Raw genomic sequence first — 20,541 nt, 5'->3', positions numbered from 1 at the left:
GTCTATCTGTCTATCTGTCTATCAACATATTTATTTATATATTTATTTATTTACATATGTAAATGCCGACATGAAGAAAGGAAACAGGAAATGTACCGAGTGCTTCCTTATTTTCACATCTTCAGGGGTCTTTTTTCTCCCCTGAACGTGTGAATACACCAAAACGTTGGGATATTTCGTGTTCTCTTTCTCTGTGGATACCAACTTATTCATGAATCGCACGAACTGGTGGTAGGTGGTGGCGTGACCATCACCCATGCACATGATGTAGTCCTGCCTACTTCTTCCTTTACCTTTGTTATTCCATGTGTGTCTACTTTCCTCTCTTCCTTCTTCTACCATCCATCCTGTCACTGTTTTCTAAGCCTCTTTCCACTTCAGGTGGCTCTGCACTGAGCGGCACACCAAATGTGTCTCCCGTAACTCAGGAAACTATTTACAACTCTGGATGGTAACCATATAACCAAATTACGGAATGAAATGGAGGTTACTACGGTGCCTCTGTTAACTGGATGGAGAGACGCAATTGCGAAGTCCATCCAGGAACTAAACCTCCACACTTCCTCACGCCTTGCTGTGGCGAGGCGCTGTCAGCCGCAAGGGAACGCTGGTGCACTAGGGGGGAGGGGGGCTGCTTGCCTGTGGCTGATGAGTCTGCGCGGCCAGGCAGATGGGGGGTTGGTCAACAGCAACACTATGCATTTGCGTGATTTACTAGTATCTCTCTCTCTCTCTCTCTCTCTCTCTCTCTCTCTCTCTCTCTCTCTCTCTCTCTCTCTCTCTCTCGGGGCAGATGAATTTTCCAATGGTTTTCTGAATCTTAGTGAAGTGTGATAGACTTCTGACAGACGTGGGTGAATTTTGGCTGGCAGGTTGTGGTCCTTGCATCTGTGAGGGAGTATTTTATTCTTTATTTAGATAAGATTCATTCCTACCTATCGACGACACGTGGCTTATGAAACAAACAATATACATGTAATATTTTAGAGGGAAATACATGCGGAATCCACCCCTCTTCACGAGACATCTGGTGCATTTTGAACTTTGGTTCTCTCTCTCTCTCTCTCTCTCTCTCTCTCTCTCTCTCTCTCTCTCTCTCTCCCCTTCTTCTTGTTTCGGTTCTTACCTGTGGGTCTTTCGTTAATTTTTCCCAGCTCGTATGTACTGTAATTCTCTACATGTTTTATTTACATGACTTTAGGTACAGGCTCCACAGTCCGTTCCCTGCGGCCTAGCGGTCCTCATACCCACAACAAATTGCCTCTCACGCCTTGCCATATCAGCTGACTAGTACACAGTGAAGCAAGATGAAATGGAAATGAACAAGCAATGAAGTGCAGAGAACCTAATTGTTACTCAGTAATTTCAGTGGTCTTTCTCCCTTCTCCGGTACCTACCTGTTGGTACGACTCCCGCAATAGTTTTCTATCTATCTGTTGCTGTCTATAACCCAGACGCCTTAATCCTGCACGGGGTGGCCGCAACAAAGCCTCTCCATGTCACCCTGTCGCCTGCCCTTTTGCTGCCCTCCCCCAGCTTAACACGTAGGCATTATAAAGGCACTAGTATATATCTCATAACATAATGTGCAGGATGTAGTGTCTGCTGGAGACATACACAGCTTCTCACTAGGAATGTCAATCCACATAAGTTATATCCACAATTTTGTTGTCCCAGGCTATCAAGAATGTGTAAACATATGATGTACCTCAATCAATCTCTCTGTAGTCCAGACGACCAAGAATTTCATGACGTATTCAAACACGTAGGGTAACCACCTATAGTCGGTTAGTCTACGTGAATGGAAATCTACCAGCCACTACGTCACACACAAACACATTCTCTCCAAGCTGTATATTATGTCGGAGAGATTCCCTTCAGGTCAGAAGGGGTTAGAGAAGGCCCGAGAACACGATCGAGGGCGGAAGGCAGGAGATAGGGTCAGCTAGAGGGTTTTACCGTCACGCTATGTTTCGCTGTCAATCACTATTCGATACAACTGTGTACAATAAACTCCGTAACCCAAGAGTGCTTTGTAACTCACCTTGCTTATGATACACAGAGGGGGAAGGTGAGAAAGAGAGAGAGACCTACTCATTCACTCTAGCCGACGACACACCATTTTACTAAGCAGCGACAAGTTCGGGCCATAGGACGTCTCACGACTTTATTCTGGCAGTGCCTCGAAGATCTACGATCAACCTCCCTATCTCTCTACATGTCCCTACGGCTACGCATATCGAGAACATTCCCTCTCATATACCTCTCTACTCCATCCCTCCATCTCATCGTCGGTTTCCCCCTACCTCCTCCACCTCATTCACACACACTCTCCTACAGTAGTTAGTCTCTCACTTTCATCATCAGGAACGTAGGGACCGGGAGGTAGATTAGACAGACAAACGGTTTAAGACAGGAGTGCACAGTCTCTTATCCCTGACTGCTTCTAATAAAAAAAAAAAAAATCGCTAGCCAGCCACTGAATGTAATCTCGCATCCTGTTGAATCCTTTAACAAACCAGATCAATACGCGTTATTTTGTTTTAAAGTCTGCCAACCAGCTAAATGATAATTAACAGGCTCATTAAATTTCGAAATTAGAAATTATCATCAGAAACTTTCATGATTTTTAAAATCACAAATTAGCTAAATTTTGCGTGGGGGACCGTTTCATACTCACACGACAACTATCAAACGAACTTTTGAGCTAATATACACAGACGTCAATTACACAGGTCAAGGTCACACATTTTCAGATACTGGTAGGCTATCTAATTACCACATCACTCCAATCACGTATTATTATATATTTCTCTTGGTAGCTACGGACAAATATATTCACCATAACGAGGTCTCGCATACAAAGGACTGATAAAGATTACATTTATTCTTCCCTTGCAAATAGTACATCCTGAGCCAAATTATATCGTCCACACTCAGCATGAAAATATAATCTATAGTTCTTTTCCATTAACTTGGTCCAGGTTCTCGTCTTTTCGCAGCTTATGTCTAGTAGCTCAGTGGCAGAAAAAGACAATGCTTTGAATCTCCATCCTTGCATATAATTTTTTTCTGACAAACATCATATTCGTGCTACTCTTTTAACAACTCGGCATGGGGAGGGAGAGATGGAATTCCTAAGCTAAGTCAAAGTAAAATAGATATAGAACGCACTCAGAGAGCGCATACCTCCGTCAACGGTAATAAAATTTAAGATGTAGCCTACTACTGTAATATAATTCGTCCTTGCTCCCAGACGAATAATTTTACGGTCTCAAGTAATTAATCAATAAATTCTAAAGTCTTAGTCTGGCTTGTCACACAGTCTCAGAATGTGCATACCTCCAAAGAGGGAAAAGAAATGTATTAATTTTTCCTGCATCCAGTTTCCGATCTACTACAAAATGTAAACAACTCATCTTTGGGCCACTGCACACCTGTACACCAGAATTCATTAAAATCCAAACATAACTTTTATTGGAATCCTGTAAGCAAAGGCTCATATTTTTGTTAATTGAGAAAGCTCCTTAACACCTTTTCCTTAGCGATATACTTTTGGATACGGGTGGCTAATATCCTTATATACGTTACTTATGCAAAGTATGGCTACAGTGGATGGATTTATGTAGCACCGAAGAGGACAGTAAGGTCTAACAAACGAAATAAAATCGCTTAGGAAAAGGCGTCAGGGAGCTTCTTTAACCGATGAGCATACGGGCCAAAGAGACAGACAGACAAGGGAGAATACATAACCTCCGCCCTGTTACGCTGGTGGAAATAAAGCTGCACTTGGCCTGAAGGAATTAAGGCAGCTACCACCACAATACTTTGGGTAACTTTTATAATCATCTGCATCAAAAGTTTTACGATTATTAATTTTCTACGAAGGTATTCTCTCTCTCTCTCTCTCTCTCTCTCTCTCTCTCTCTCTCTCTCTCTCTCTCTCTCTCGATATGCCATGTTTAGATTCATTGCCTTCCAGGAAATGTCACTAAACGTCACACTGAAACATATCATATATATATAATAGAGAGAGAGAGAGAGAGAGAGAGAGAGAGAGAGAGAGAGAGAGAGAGAGAGAGAGAGAGAGAGAGAGAGAGACTCCCAGGAAATACCATTATACGCCGCAATGAAACATGTCATATCGGATTCATCTGATGGAATCTGGAAAATGGAATGCTGTTTAAGGTATAACACACAGTCAGTTTAATCTATTAGCTCCAGGACGCTTGTGTTGTATTATTATTGTTATTTCTTTACGATTTTATTCAGCTTAGGAGAAAATTTCCTCGTTGGAGGTGTTGTATGAATCAGTAGAGGTGATCTGCAGTCCTATTGGACCTACAGTAGGTTCGTATCCTGGATGGGGCAAAGAACAGTTTAAAGATATGAAGTTCTTAAAAGTAGATTTTACTGATCTACCAGAAGACCCGCCGACATGTAAAAGTACCCTCGCTAATACCAGTCCGTATGAGACAGCCCTAGCATGCATTCAGTATGGACGGTGGGTGTTAGCGCCGAAGTGGTGACATGTAGAGGTGTATGGTATGTAGAAGGACTGCTGGACCTTGGGAGCAGGCTGTGAAACCTATGCCCAGAGTCGGACACATAAAGAAACACACACACACACACACACACACACACACACACACACACACACACACATATCTATAATACTGTGTGTGTGTGTGTGTATGTGTGTGTGTGTGTGTGTGTGTGTGTGTGTGTGTGTGTGTGTGTGTGTGTGTGTGTGTGTGTGTGTGTGTGTGTGTGTGTTCTTGATAACCGCTGTCCCTGTGGAGCTGCTAAGCAAGCTGGAAAAAAAATCACTGGGATATAATGTTACCACCCAGGTATAACATACTGTATGTGTTACGGTATTAAGTCTGATGATGCATTAACCAACACCTTGCAGACTAAATCTATCTACCTATCTGTCTATGGCCAGAAATCCTTAATCTCGAACGGGATGGCCACAAATAAATAGTTTCCATGTCGCCCTGACCTTTGTCATTTTTCTACCCTCCCCACAGCTCACAACCCTCTCCTCTCTAATAAACCTCTCTACTTCATCCCTCCATCTCATTCTAGGTCTCCCGTTCCCTCTCCCCGCCTCCATATCACTCACATACATTCGCCTCGTTAATCTCTCGCTCTCCATCCTCTCTACTCGTACATGACCAAACTACCTCAGTGTATTTCTCCTAACGCTTACTATCACATCCACATCCAAACCACAGCTCTCCTTCACTTCCTAATTTGTTTGTCTCTCTATGTAACTTCAAATGCTTCTGTCAAATAACTCATTTCAACTTGTGTCGTTCCAACAAAGTCTAATCCTCTATTCCGTACGTTCGAGCTGGACATAAAACCGTGCCAAAAAGAACACTATCAGGCTCCTATGACGCACTACAATACAGTGTTTCTCAAGTAACGCATCTCCTTCTATGCATTACTCGGTCACCCACCCTCTCTTATGTATTCATGGACTCTAATCTACATTTTCATTCATCTTTTACTTTCATATTCATTTTATACACGTTTGCTGTTTAGCTCCATGGAGTTAGTCACGATATAAATAAAAAACACTATTAGATCATTCTTTTTTCCCCTCAGTCCATTCACTATTTTTGACAATATATTATAAGGCCCAATCCCTCATCATACTGGAAGCAATTAACTTGGACAAGGATATGTTGTCAGTCAGAAGCTCCTGTTACCAGCAATATTCATGTTCGATAGATAGACAGACAGCAGTATTCATGTTAGATAGATAGATAGATAGATAGACAGATAGATAAACATGCATGCATGCATACATACAGTAAATACATACATACTACATACATACGTACATACACATACACACATACATATATACTAACATAGATACATGCATACGTACAAGCAGATAAGCAGATAGATAGTGATGGATGGATGGATGGATGGATGGATGGATGGATGGATAGACAGATAGACAATAAATACTGAAAAATATTAGAATAGAAACAAAAAAACCTTTTGTGTGTGTGTGTAATTCACCGGGTCGGTCAGGATCACTTGATGGTCGTGATCATCAGCTTAAACCCTCCCGGAAGGGAGCTGAGAGCTCATATAGTCCGATCTAAGGGCAAGGCTGTGACCTTCACACACGCACACACCCGTCCCCTTGCTCGAGGGGGACAGTAACCACCCACTTCGTCAGTGAAACTTTTCGCAACCTGAGCGAGGCTCGAACTCCCGTCTACCAGATGGCAAGCGAGAACCCTACCACTGAGCCAGCGAACGGTGTGTGTGTGTGTGTGTGTGTGTGTGTGTGTGTGTGTGTGTGTGTGTGCGTGGGCTTCAACTGGTGGGTTCATTCCCTGAGACACAGCAGTCTTCTTAATTACTACACTCCATACATTACCACTTCAGCACTAATACCCACACACCATACTGAGTGTTTGCGTGGGACGTCTCATTTGGTGCTGGTGTAATGCTATTAGCGGGAGCGAGGAAAATAGAATCTGATTTAATGCCATTTAGAGTTTCGAGTCATTCCCTGTTTAGCTTGGGTTGGACCTCGCATCTTTGCAGACAGTATAGCACTTCTCGAACCACAACATATAGTGGCCTGCTTACACTGATGCGCCGTTCATTGTCTGTGGTGTGCAGAGAGGAGTACATGAGGTGGAATTGGGCTTCAGACTTGCCATATCGTTGCCATATCAATGCTTACTGGTCGTCTGAACTGTCTACCTTTATTACTCCTCTACTGCAGAGGGCGCATAACACAATCTAGCAACACAATCTCACTTCTTTTTCCTCCTACTGTGTAATGCAAGAGTTAACTGATACTCCCTTGAACTAAACTGGCTCGGTCTTTGTGGAGACACCAATATTGTTAGTAAAGTTGTACAAGTAAATGCGGCTCAGCTCAGTTACTCAGTCACAACATCCAAAATCCGTGTGATATGTGGTATGGGAGCAGACGGAATGCTACGAGAACCATTGTGTCCTTCCCTTTCAGCGCTGATATACTTGACACTCTGGCTCTTATGACTTAGTTTCAGTTGAATAAATTTGCCTACCGGTCGTTGGAATATGACATTACGGTTGCCTTATCCATTACAGGGTTGAAGGTTCTCTTACCTTCAGTTGGCCCAGATTTCCGTTCTTTTGCAGATATTCCCGTAGCTCAGTAACAGAAAATAACTATGATATGGCTTTGCATCCATTCTGTAGCACTTCATTGTGACTAGGATGATATTCTAATGCTGATCCTTTGTTACAATCAGTATTTTGGCTTCAGAATTGGCAGTTGGGCAAGTTAGAGTGAAGGGAGTATAGCATCAGTTTCAGAATCTTAAAATCCCAAGTCTTAAATGTATACAATCGTCTGACGGTATCTAGCATAGGATAGTACAATTTTCAAGACCAGGAAAGTGTATGTGGTACAGGCTGCGAGATTCCCATGACAGTTTATTGTACAAGACTTGTCCCCGGGAATATGGAGTCTCTTATTAGACACCCCTGCACTACATTAAACATACCCCTTTCTCAACAGCTGTCCCCTCAGACAAACACTCCAGCACCGTCACTCTATCCTCACTCTGTCATCTCCCGCCATCACAAGGTCTTCAAAATAATAAGTTTCACTCGTACAATGTTCAAGAATGAGTATTAACGCCTGTTTGTGGTGCTAGAAGATTTCCTGAGAGTGGGTCACAGCCTGAAAGCAGTAGTTCATCTCTCTCTCTCTCTCTCTCTCTCTCTCTCTCTCTCTAGTTTTCCTCAAAAGTAACAGATCAGCTGCCAAACCTCCCCTCCTGTCCCCCTTCCCCAGCACACTTTCAATCCATCATTCATTCTCCCTCATTCTCAGCTGCCCACTCACAATATTCACTTCAGGCCAATTTTCTTCCTATTCTTCCCCTATTCATTCTTACTCTTTACCCTGTCATTTACTCTCATATATCTCTTTTGTTCCACTATTTACTATTCACAGACCTTAAGACTTCTGCTGCTGCTGCTCTCTCTCTCTCTCTCTCTCTCTCTCTCTCTCTCTCTCTCTCTCTCTCTCTCAGATATTTCGGCCGTATTTTATTTCAGCTTAACCACATTACTCCCATGAAGTATTTTTACATGCAGGAGTATCTCAAGGAGGGACGCTGTCAGTCTACCTCTCACTAACGATTTTCGGAGATGCTTAACTCCCATGGACTTCGGTGACTTTAGAGAAACCATACACCACACCACACATCATACCGCACCACACCATATCACATCAACCTCTTACGCCAAGCCTCACAGAATCACTCTCCCATAACACAACACACCACACCACAAAAATCACACTTCCATACCACATCTCACCACACCACACCACACAAAATCACCCTACCATACCACACCACATCACACCACACAAAATCATCGTACCATACCACGCCACACCACACAATATTACCCTCCCATACCACACCACACCACACAAAATCATCGTACCATACCAAACTGCACCACACAAACTCACCCTACCATACCACACCACACCACACAAAATCATCGTACCATACCACACCACACCACACCACACAAAATCATCGTACCATACCACACCACACCACACAAAATCATCGTACCACACCACACCACACCACACAAAATCATCGTACCATACCACACCACACCACACAAAATCATCGTACCATACCACACCACACAATATTAACCTCCCATACCACACCACACCACACAAAATCATCGTAACAGACCACACCACACCACACAATATCACCCTCCCATACCACACCACACCACACAAAATCATCGTACCATATCACACCACACCACACAATATCACCCTCCCATGCCACACCACACCACACCACACCACACCACACAACATCACCCTCCCATACCCCACCACGCCACACACCACACCACACCACACAAAATCATCCTCTCATACCTCACCACACCACAAAATCACTTACCCACATACCACACCACACAACATCACCCTCCCATACCACATCACACCACACAAAATCACCCTCCCATGCCACACCACACCACACCACACATCACCCTCCCATACCACACCACACCACACAAAATCACCTTCCCATTCCACACCACACCAGGGCTTTAACCGAAGGAACCTTATTTTCCATCATCTAGTACTATTGTCATTTTCATCATGGTATATTCGCTACCGTATATATACATACATTTTATTTAACCCGGGAGAGGTTTGAGAGCGAGAAACTAACGACAAGAGTGTCTGTGAGTGAGGTGGAAGGGGGGGGGGGTGAACCAGGGAGAGACCGAGGATGAGATGGAGGGATGGAGTGGAGATGTATATGAGAGAGGGGAGTGTGAGCTAAGGGGAGGACATCGAAATGGCAGGGGGCAGGACGACAAGGAGGTGATATGTTTGTGGCCACCCCTTACGGAACTGAAGTTTCTGGCAAGAGAGAGAGAGAGAGAGAGAGAGAGAGAGAGAGAGAGAGAGAGAGAGAGAGAGAAAAAAAATACTTTTAGAAGTGTAGGGGCTAGAGAGAGTCGTAACCTATTCAGTACGGGGCGTCTTTCAAACGACTCACACACACACACACACACACACACACACACACACACACACACACACACACACACACATACACACACACATACACACATATACTCTCTCTCTCTCTCTCTCTCTCTCTCTCTCTCCAACGCATTTGTCAAGGCAGAAATAGTGGTGAACTCGAGACAACCTCTACCCACACACACACGTCTCCCACACAGATATAGATTTCTGCGAACTAAATCGGTAAAGAGGATATGCTACGAACTCACCAGTCAGCTAGAATGGGGCCTGTATTGTGACTGGCAGACTTAATTTAGGTGGCAGTAAAGAAAAAAATTGAGTGGTAAAAATGTCGACGACCGATACGATTTTTTTTACGCACAAGTTTGCGAAGAAAGAGAAGGATTTGTGTTTTGATCGTGTGTGTGTGTGTGTGTGTGTGTGTGTGTGTGTGTGTGTGTGTGTGTGTGTGTGTGTGTGTGTGTGTGTGTGTACCAAGGTGAGTGTACATTCTCCCCCAGGCTTCTACACACTTTCTGGCCCACTGACCTTTTTGTCAAGAAAATTGAAAACACCCTCACTCGGCTGACAAAACGAATAAGGGGTAGCACACAAGCACTGAATATCATCATCATCATCATCAGTAGCAGCAGCAGTGTCAACATCATTATCATCTGTATCAGTGTCATCGTTATCATCATCATCAACATCAGTATCAGTGTCAATATCATCATCACATTCATCATCATCACCATCATAATCCTACTATTGTATACTAATTTGTAAAGACACAGAAATAAAATACTACTGCTGCTACTCCTACGACTGCTGCTACTACTCCTGCTACTACTACTAATAATAATAACAATACTACCGGTGCTACTGCTACTACTATTATTACAACTACTATTATTAATATTACCACTACTACTTTAATAATAATAATAATAATAATAATAATAATAATAATAATAACAACACAACTAGAGTCCTTAGGGCAAATATGCACTCCCTTCATTCACTTACCATAAGACTCTTCAATATTTACAGTTACTGACAAACTCATAAAAATATACGGAATACAATTTATAGATTAGCCCATAAATTACGCTTACTTGAATCTTTTTTTTTTTTTTTTTTTTTTACGGCCTATCAACCATTGGGGCCGAAGCCCCTGGTTATTAAGGCCGTGTATAGATATATATATGTATATACATTTAAACATATATACATACATATACAAACATATATATATACATACATACACACACACACACACACACTTCCATGCATTCTTGAATCTCACTTGGCAGTGTCTTATGTGTTACAGAGACTGCTCAGTCGGCTGGTGTGGGAGCAGCTGTGGCACTGGGAGGAGGAAATCAGTAAAGGATATAGAGCAGGAATTAATAACACTAAGCCGTCCACACAACACGCAAGAAATGGCCCGGCGGAGTGGCAGTGTTTATGTAATAGTTATACATAATGCTCACCTTTCTTGAAACAAATGGAGGTGAAATAATTTTAATATAAACTACAAATATTTGCTGCAGTATTAATTTCCCACCGTTTATGCAAAAATGTTAATGCTTATCTATTTACAAAAATAAATGCATATATAAACAAACAATGTGGAAAAAGGCAATGGGTTTGAAGATTATTGGTTTTGTGTGTGTGTGTGTGTGTGTGTGTGTGTGTGTGTGTGTGTGTGTGTGTGTGTGTGTGTGTGTGTGTGTGTGTGTGTGTGTGTGTGTGTGTGTGTACCATTATTTCTCAGTGAACGACTTAGTGGGAGATGTGTGTGGGTTTTAAAGCGCGAATAGTGCATGTAACATACATTTAACTATCTATCTATCTCCATATCTGTCTGTCTGTCTGCCTGTCTATCTGAGTGTCTTTCTTTTTACCTGTTTATATATCAAATTATCAGTCTGAACGACAGATGTGTCTTGACACGATCACTGCTTCGTGTACATTTTACATGAAAGTGTGCGTGGGAGACGGAACCCGAGAGAGAGAGGGAGAGGGAGAGAGAGAGTGAGAGAGAGAGAGAGAGAGAGAGACTGGGAGTGTATATGAGGCTTACTCCTGTTTCCCATTCTGTGTGTGTGTGTGTGTGTGTGTGTGTGTGTGTGTGTGTGTGTGTGTGTGTGTGTGTGTGTGTGTATAAGGGCACCATCGTATGTAGGGCTGACTTTAATTTCCTGTTCTGAAGGTGTGTGTGTGTGTGTGTGTGTGTGTGTGTGTGTGTGTGTGTGTGTGTGTGTGTGTGTGAGAGAGAGTATAATGATAACACATTCACACAATAACAAACTCTCTCTTACAATTAACCCCTTCCCAAAATGTGTGTAGTGATAGCAGATACCAATTTCCTATGGAGCACTGGATTTAGAGCAGTACTATATTCACTGATAGCTGGAAAAATATGAGAGAGAGAGAGAGAGAGAGAGAGAGAGAGAGAGAGAGAGAGAGAGAGAGAGGGTGGGAGGGGATTTATGAATGAGGTGTCGTGAGAGAGAGGGAGAAGCGTGATGTAGGATAATTTAATCAACGAGAGAAAGGAAAGATTGGACTTAGAGAGAGAGAGAGAGAGAGAGAGAGAGAGAGAGAGAGAGAGAGAGAGAGAGAGAGAGAGAGAGAGAGAGAGAGAGAGAGAGAGAGGACGGGACTATTAAAAACCGAAGCAGAAGTTTGTGGTTTCAAGATGTTAAGCAATGGGGGAAAGATATATAAGAGGTGATCACAGGTAGTTGATAAATTATGTATTATGTATTCATCAGTTCTGTCTGCATGGGGAGATACAATGTGTGTGTGTGTGTGTGTGTGTGTGTGTGTGTGTGTGTGTGTGTGTGTGTGTGTGTGTGTGTGTGTGTGTGTGTGTGTGTGTGTGTGTGTGTGTGTGTGTGTGTGTGTGTGTGTGTGTGTGTGTGTGTGTGTGTGTGTGTGTGTGTGTGTGTGTGTGTAGGCTCGGTGTGCAGGCTGTAGGTAAAGAAGTTGAGGGACTTTTGTATAACTGGACAGTGAAGCTGCCCAGTTATATAGGTGCCACAACATCGGGGTGTCTCTCTCCATCGCACACTAAAGGAGCTATATACTTAAACTGGCGAAAAGTACTTCAACCTGTGACCAGTTTTTGACCAATTTTTAGTCCAAATTTTACCCAGGTCATGATGCCATGTCAATAATATTCCGTGAAAATTCTAATTTTCGAGAACAGCTTCTATTGGTCAAATGGGAAGGGGGTATGGAGAACAATACATTTTTACCTCCGCCACGGAGGTTATGTTTTTGCCCTCTTTGATTTGTTTGTCTGTTTGTTTGTCTGTCTGTTATCAGGATTAGCCTACTCAAAAAGTTACGAACGGATTTTGCTGAATTTTTGTTGAGGGGTAGGATACAGCCCAAGGTACATTCAGTTAGGTTTTGGTTGTGATCCGGATCATCGTACGGATCCAGGGTTTCTTTGTTTGTTTGTTCACACAATATCTCCAAAAGTCCTCAGTGAATGTCAATGAAGTTTTGTGGAAGGGTGGGTCATGGGCCAAGAAAAATTTATTAAATTTGGGGGCGTATCCAGATCAGGATCCTGCAATGGCTTGGGCGGAGGTATGGGCTCTCTGAGTGCTTTCTAGATTCCTGCCTGTCATACTCGTGTTTCCTAAATACAGTATACAGGCTGCTCCATACTCACATAATAACACTTCTCTTCCACATCGATGGGCAATTTTTCGTGTGTGAGAGGGACGGCTCAGTCAGTGCTGTGAGAATCTAAACTGCATCATTTATTCATTTCCTACTCCCTCTGCCTGTACCCCCTCCACAATATGTCTACCCCCGATGTATATATGTCCCCCTCCAATGCATACATGCCCCCACTAAACTTGCTAGGTCAGCACACTTTCCCACGCCTGAAGTCGGCGTTATTGCATCAGTTGATAGCAGACAGCCGAGACGGGCAGACTATTTTACTGTGAGCTTGTAATAAACTCCTTATCTAGCTGTTTGTACACGGAGTTTCTATCACCAAAGTATTGCAAGTTACATGCCACACTCATGCCCACACCAGCAGACTGAGCCGCCTAGAAACATGTAATATACCACCAGGTGAGTCTACTCAAGCGCTGCCAGCTCTCATCTTCACCATCGTCATCATCATCATCACCATTATTATTATTATTATTGTTATTTTTATTATTATTATTATTAGGTGGGGGCGCTCACCATCCACTCACTTGATGTGGTGCTGCTCTCAGGTGTCTGCCCTTTCCTCTCTTCCATCCTTCTGTCCTTCCATCCTCTTTTGTCTTTCTTTCCTTCATGCTTTCCCTTTCCATGTGCCTGTGGGTGACTCTACACTGAGTGACAAGCCAAACGGTTTCCTGTACACCAGTAAACCACTTACTACGCTGGGTGGTAACCATATAACCCAATTATGGCGCTGGTGGTTTAGTTGGTAATTAAGGCGCTCCAATCGGATTGAGCAGGTGAAGGTTTATATCCAAGGGATGGTTGGGGTTCATTGCTCAAGCAGCGCCACTCAGGGATGAGTGAGGCTGGTCACTCTCATTTTAAATGTCAGGACCAACTTGCATAGCCTTGGACTCCTACGCTCCTCGTGGGGCAACGTTGGATTGGATGATGGATGGATGGATTATTATTATTACTATGATCATTATTATTATTATTATTATTAATATTATTATTATTATTATTATTGTTATTACAATTATTAATATTGTTGTTGTTGTTGTTGTTGTTGTTGCACTGGTGAATTTCTGGTCCACAGACTTGAGATAAATAAAAAAAAAAGTAAAATTTTAGCTAAAAAATGAGCTGAGTTGAAAATGAGAGTCACAGGGAGCAATATTAGGAAGATGTGTATATCTATATATCCAGAGGTGGATAGAGAGATAGATGGATAGACTGAGAGGCAGTCAGAGACTTGGACAGATATTAGGCGACTGGGGAGGTAATTTGGCATTATGCTTCTTTTCCCTTTCTAAAGTATCTAAGTTATATTTTCTAGCTTTCACACGAGTTACCCTTGCTATAGCCGTTTTACTTTAACTTGGCCTAAAATTACTATCTCTCTCTCTCTCTCTCTTGAATGGCGAGTTGTTGCAAAAAATTAACATTAGAATACAATGCCAGTCACGAAGAAGTGCTATGGAAATTATGTAGAGTCGTAGCAATGACTTTTTCCGTCCCTACGCTACGAGGAATAAGCTGCAAAAGGACAAAACTTTGGGCCAAGTTAGAGTGAACAGAATAGAGCTTTCAGTTCCGACAGAAATTGTTGCGTCCTCAATGTGAAGATGATATCAATATGGAGTATTAATTTTGATGATGATGCTGATGGGAAAATTCTTCAGGTATCACCCTCTCTCTCTCTCTCTCTCTCTCTCTCTCTCTCTCTCTCTCTCTCTCTCTCTCTCTCTCTCTCTCTCTCTCTCTCTCTCTCTCTCTCTCTCTCTCTCTCTCTCTCTCTCTCTCTCTCTCTCTCTCTCTCTCTCACACACACACACGCACACACACTATTAGTTTCCTGTTGGCTGGTCTTTCCTGCGGATGTCCTAATTAGGCATTACCGGCACATCCTAATTAGCTACCCCTCCCCTTCTCTCTCTCTCTCTCTCTCTCTCTCTCTCTCTCTTCGGAAGAGTTGGTCTTCTCTCCCCATACCTAAGTTAACTTTCGATAAAACTTCCCTTCTAATTTAAACTTAATCTCTACTTAGGTAGGAACCTATGGCGACCCTTGTATCATTAAATTCTAACATGACTAGAACGAAACTGAGCTTTAGCACACACACACACACACACACACACACACACACACACACACACACACACACACACACACACACACACACACACACAGCAGTTGACATGATAACAGTTTTAGTCAGCTGGCACATTTTTTTTATCTTTGCTAACACTAAACAATTTAATTTAGTTGTGATGGTGGTGGCACTGATGATGGTATTACTACTACTACTACTACTACTACGACTATTATTGTTAGTGGTATTAGTATTAGTATTAGTATTAGTACTAGTAGTCGTAGTAATAGTAGTAGTAGTAGCCACAGGTTCAAATGAGCTAAAAGGGTTAGATTCAGTCTTCATTGACCTCTTTGCTCTTAGACAAAGTTCCTAAGCTAAATAGAATCATTTGTTATGGGTGTGAGGAAGTCTGGTACCTGATGATATCAAAGGAGAGGTGAATAACATACTGTATACTGACGTAGGCCCGTATTCTCGTCTGTTAAGGAAGCTCCCTAACACCTTTTCCTAAGCAACTTGTCTTGCCTATTTCACCTTATTTTCCCTCTCCGTATTAAATAAATGATTCTAATATCGCCATACATTGCATAGATAACGTACAAAAGGATATTATCCAACCTTAGCCATATATTAATCGCCACTGAGCTTCCCTAACGTACGAGAATACCGACGTCAGTGGAAGGAAGAGATTAGTATAATTACCTCCGCCAACGAGGTTGGGTGGAGGTTGTGTGATCACCCGTGCCTGTCTGTTTGTCTGTCTACAAAATATCTAAAAACGTTAGAATCTAATATCGATTAAATTTTCTGGAGGGGTAGCCCATTGGCCAAGGAAACGTGGATTATATTTTTAGGCGGATCCGGATCCATTATTATTATTATTATTATTATTATTATTATTATTGGCTAATATCGTTTTGTACGCTATTTATGCGGAGTATAGCGATATTAGAATGGCTTAGGTAACAGTGAAGAGGACGACAGTGTGTAACACGGGAAATAATTAGTTAAGGAAAAGGTGTTAGGGAGCTTCCTAAACCGACGAGAATACTGGTCTGTGTTGATTAATATTTTCCATAGTTGGACAAAGTCTTATAAAGTACTAATAAAATACGGAAGTGTCTGAAGGGAAACGAAAGGAAGATTGGCCGCTGCGAGTTAGGGGTGGGTCTATAATTTAGTGCCTGAGTTACAAGCAGTCTCCGTTCACCCACGCTCCTCATTGTATCCTAGTTCCCATTCCTCTGTCTGTCTGTCTGTCTGTCTGTATCCTAGTGCTCTTTCCTCTCTCCTTTTTTCTGTATCCTAGTTCTTCTCCTCTCCTCTCTCTCTCTCTCTCTCTCTCTCTCTCTCTCTCTCTCTGTATCCTAGTGTTCTTTCCTCTTCTTTTTTCTGTATCCTAGTTCTTCCCCTCTCCTCTCTCTCTCTCTCTCTCTCTCTCTCTCTCTCTCTCTCTCTCTCTCTCTGTATCCTAGTGTTCTTTCCTCTTCTTTTTTCTGTATCCTAGTTCTTCCCCTCTCCTCTCTCTCTCTCTCTCTCTCTCTGTTCAAATTAATCGTCTGTTGAATCCGGAATCCCAGGTGAGTCATGAATTAAGGATGCAATGATTCTCGGCTTGGCCGCCTACGAATGCACCTATCGAGAGAGAGAGAGAGAGAGAGAGAGAGAGAGAGAGAGAGAGAGAGAGAGAGAGAGAGAGAGTGTTTCATTACGATTTTTACCTGACGTGTAAATGAAGAGAGTCCATTATAAAAGTATCCCCAGAACATGTATACCCAATCAGGCGTGTAATATGGAGCCAGGATTCCAGGGGCTTGAATGATGAGTGGCCTTATTTCCCTAGGTATGTAGTGGATAGTCCTCCTATTTGTGCACTGTTTCTTTTTTTCTTTTGGCTCATTGGCCGAGTGACGGTAATTTCGTGTTACCTGCTCAGGAGTGATTTGTTTCTTATGTACTGTACATATAGTAATAGTAATGGTAAAAATACTAATATGGATGGGAATGATGATGATAATGACGATGATGATGATGATGATGATGATGATGATAATAATGTTACGTCCCAGTCCCCACACTGCCACAGGCTCCAACAGCAGTAGTACAGTATAGGAAGGACGTTGCCCAGTGAGTTGTTCTTCCTATGGTCAGCCTTTAGGTGTGCAGTACACAAGATCAGCTGAGGCGAAAATAAACACTGGCTCCCTAAAGTTCACTGTCTTTATTTTCCAAATAATTCCACTTAATGCTTTTCAACTTCACTGTTCTCACAAGCACTGGAGCTATACACACTTTATAGACTGCAGTTACACTTAATGTTTAACAACACTTCACTGTTAGTACACTTAATGCTTGCTAACACTTCACTTATTACACAAGTACTGAAAATAATCTTCACTGACAGTAATTACACTTAATACACTTCACTGTCTTCTCAAGTTCCACTGATATACAAACTTCAATAACCAGTCACTGTTTGCTGCTGTTTTCACAAGTACCAAAAATATACAACCTTCACTGTCACTGACACTGCACCAAAACCGACTGCATTTCACACAAACTGACGCGAAACCCGACTAAACTCCAAACTGACTGACAAACTAGGCTCTTCCCCATCCTTATATAAGTTTGCATTACTCTCGAAACTTCTACTTCTCCAACATTCTAGGACATACTGTCTTGCATCAGCCCCTAGCAACAACAGTTACCAACTACGAGACATCAAAACATTCTCGAGTTGTCTTACATTACATAACACTCTAAATCATTAACCATACGAACTTAAATTACATAATTTAACAAGCAATTACTTAAATAAAACATTATAAAGAAAAAGACCAAAAAAATAAATGAATGTTTAACTTACGAAATAACTACGCTCACAAACACCAGGCAAACTGGTAACTCTGACGACTCGTACCGAAACTTACGGTACCAGAAACGTCTCGAAAGTACGAGACTACCTAACTGACAAATCCCCGTTCATAACAATAATAATAATAATAATAATAATAATAATGATGATGATAAAAATAATAATAATAATAATGATAAATCACCACCATATCCATCTCCACCACTACTTTCATCATCAGTATCCCGATCGTCTTCCACCTAAGGACGTGGCGAGGTAGGATCCAACGGGAAAGGAAAAGAGAATACACAAACAGTAAAATCCCTAGTCAATCCTATCCAATCCTAGTTTCAGTCTGTCCTTCGAGGTCGTGTTAAGTGGGCAGAAACATTCACTACGGTACATTGTATTTTTTATCAGCTCATTGCATTTTAATTTTTGAGGGGCCGGTTCTCCCACAAATTGCCAGGACCACCACTTGAATATTCATGGCGTGATTATAAAATGGAAATTTGCATGGAGATGACGTCATGGCTTCTTCTAATTCTCCCCCACATCCATGAGTATCATGTTATCTGATAAAGGAGAGTTCTGTGTTCTGTCCAGGGGTGGTTGCTTGTTCCAGGTGGACTATGATAAATGACAGTAACTTAGGCTTGCATATTAAGATATGGGTTATATTTTGGTTAGTCTCTATTGGAGTAACCTTTTGCCCACGACATAGCTTTATGAAATCTAAGTATCTATTTATCTACCTTTCTATCTATCAATTTGATACAGTATCGTCAGCAAACAACAGTACAGGAAGGTTCCAAACCCTACCTTCTCTCAATAGAGCCACTCCAACATTCAATGCCATATCTAATAATCCATATGCACAATCCATATACAAATTGAACAGCCACAGACATGACACACTCTGCTTCACTCATACACTTAGAACAAAGAACTCATTTAATTCGCTGTCCACAGGCACCGCAACATTAGCATCCTCATACATACCCTTCACAGCATTCAGCAACATCCAATCTACTTCATATGTTTTTAATACGTTCCACATTTCCTATCAATCCACTCTGTCATATGTTTTCTCCATATCAATGAAGGAAGCTTATAACTTCTTTCCCTTTTTAGATTCTTTTCCACCAAATATCTTAGAACGAATGTTCTGATCAACCCAGCCTCTCCCCTTCTTCATATCCCCTCGTTCTTCTGCAACTAATTCTCTCATTATTTCCCCAACTCTATCGATGTGCACCTTGGCACATAATTTATCTGTTTAGCACCGTGGTGGCTGAGTGGTTAGCATTACTGACTGCGGAGCTGCCGGCCCGTAAGTGTTAGGGTTCGAATCCTGGTGCGTGCAGCTGGGGTCACTTGACAGGTGTGCATCCACCCTTTGTGGGTTGGTGGGTAAAATGATACCTAGGGTAACACCTAGGGGAGGTAACTGTGGTGACCTGGATAATGCAGTGGCCTTGTATCCCAGATTATTGGGTGAATAACCCACTACAGGCTCAAAGGTCTATTAAGGAGATGAGCACCGGGGCTTAGCGCCTCATGGCGTATGCTCCCAACTTTACCTTTTCCTTTAGAAGACATTACCCCTCTGACTGCCACACACACCCCTCTTCTCATTTTCTTTGTACAGGGGAACAATTTTATCTGACCTCCAATCCTCTGGGACTCTAACTTCCTCCAAGGCCAATTGCACATATTCATTCATTCATTGCCAGACGCCATGTATCCCAAACAGGGTGGCCAAGGGCTTAGAGTTAATTGTTTTACAGGGAGGGGCACTAATCCTCCACCAACCCCACTTGACACGTAGGGAGAACGTTATGCCAACAGCATCTGGTGTTCCCAGGCGGTCACCCATCCAAGTACTAACCAGACCCAACGTTGCTTAGCTTCGCTGATCGGACGGGAAGCGGTATACTCAACGTGGTATGGCCATATATATATTTATATATATATATATTTATATATAAATATATATATATTATATACATATATATATATATATATATATATATATATATATATATATATATTGTATATATATAATACATATACAACATATAAATACCATATATATACATATATAATATATATCAATCTGACATATTTAGCAGACATGGGGTAATCGTGATCTGTAATCGTATTCGACTGTAATCGATTACAGACTTTTGTGTAATCGTAATCGTAATTGACAACAGTAGGTATGCATAGTACCCGAGCTCACAGTAAGTGAATTTCATTGTACGCAAGGACCTATTTTTTATCGAATTGTAATGTATTTTTAATAGTATGTGAATTGAACTCGTAATACGCGAGACA

At 42.0% G+C, this 20,541-nt stretch overlaps 1 non-coding gene across 1 annotated transcript; it reads right to left on the bottom strand.

The window, feature by feature from the left end:
• Positions 1–20,043: 20,043 nt before the first annotated feature.
• Positions 20,044–20,162, bottom strand: LOC145411495 (5S ribosomal RNA). The gene has a single exon (XR_013899436.1). It is a non-coding gene; the product is annotated as a 5S ribosomal RNA (ribosomal RNA).
• Between the last annotated feature and the right edge of the window lie 379 nt (positions 20,163–20,541).

This window comes from Coenobita brevimanus, chromosome 89, assembly GCF_032717465.1.
Source record: "Coenobita brevimanus isolate Jiangsu-jjx chromosome 89, ASM3271746v2, whole genome shotgun sequence".
In the NCBI taxonomy this organism is placed as follows: domain Eukaryota; kingdom Metazoa; phylum Arthropoda; class Malacostraca; order Decapoda; family Coenobitidae; genus Coenobita; species Coenobita brevimanus.
The sequence above is the reverse complement of the archived record's forward strand: the minus strand, read 5'-3'. Positions and strand labels throughout refer to the sequence as shown.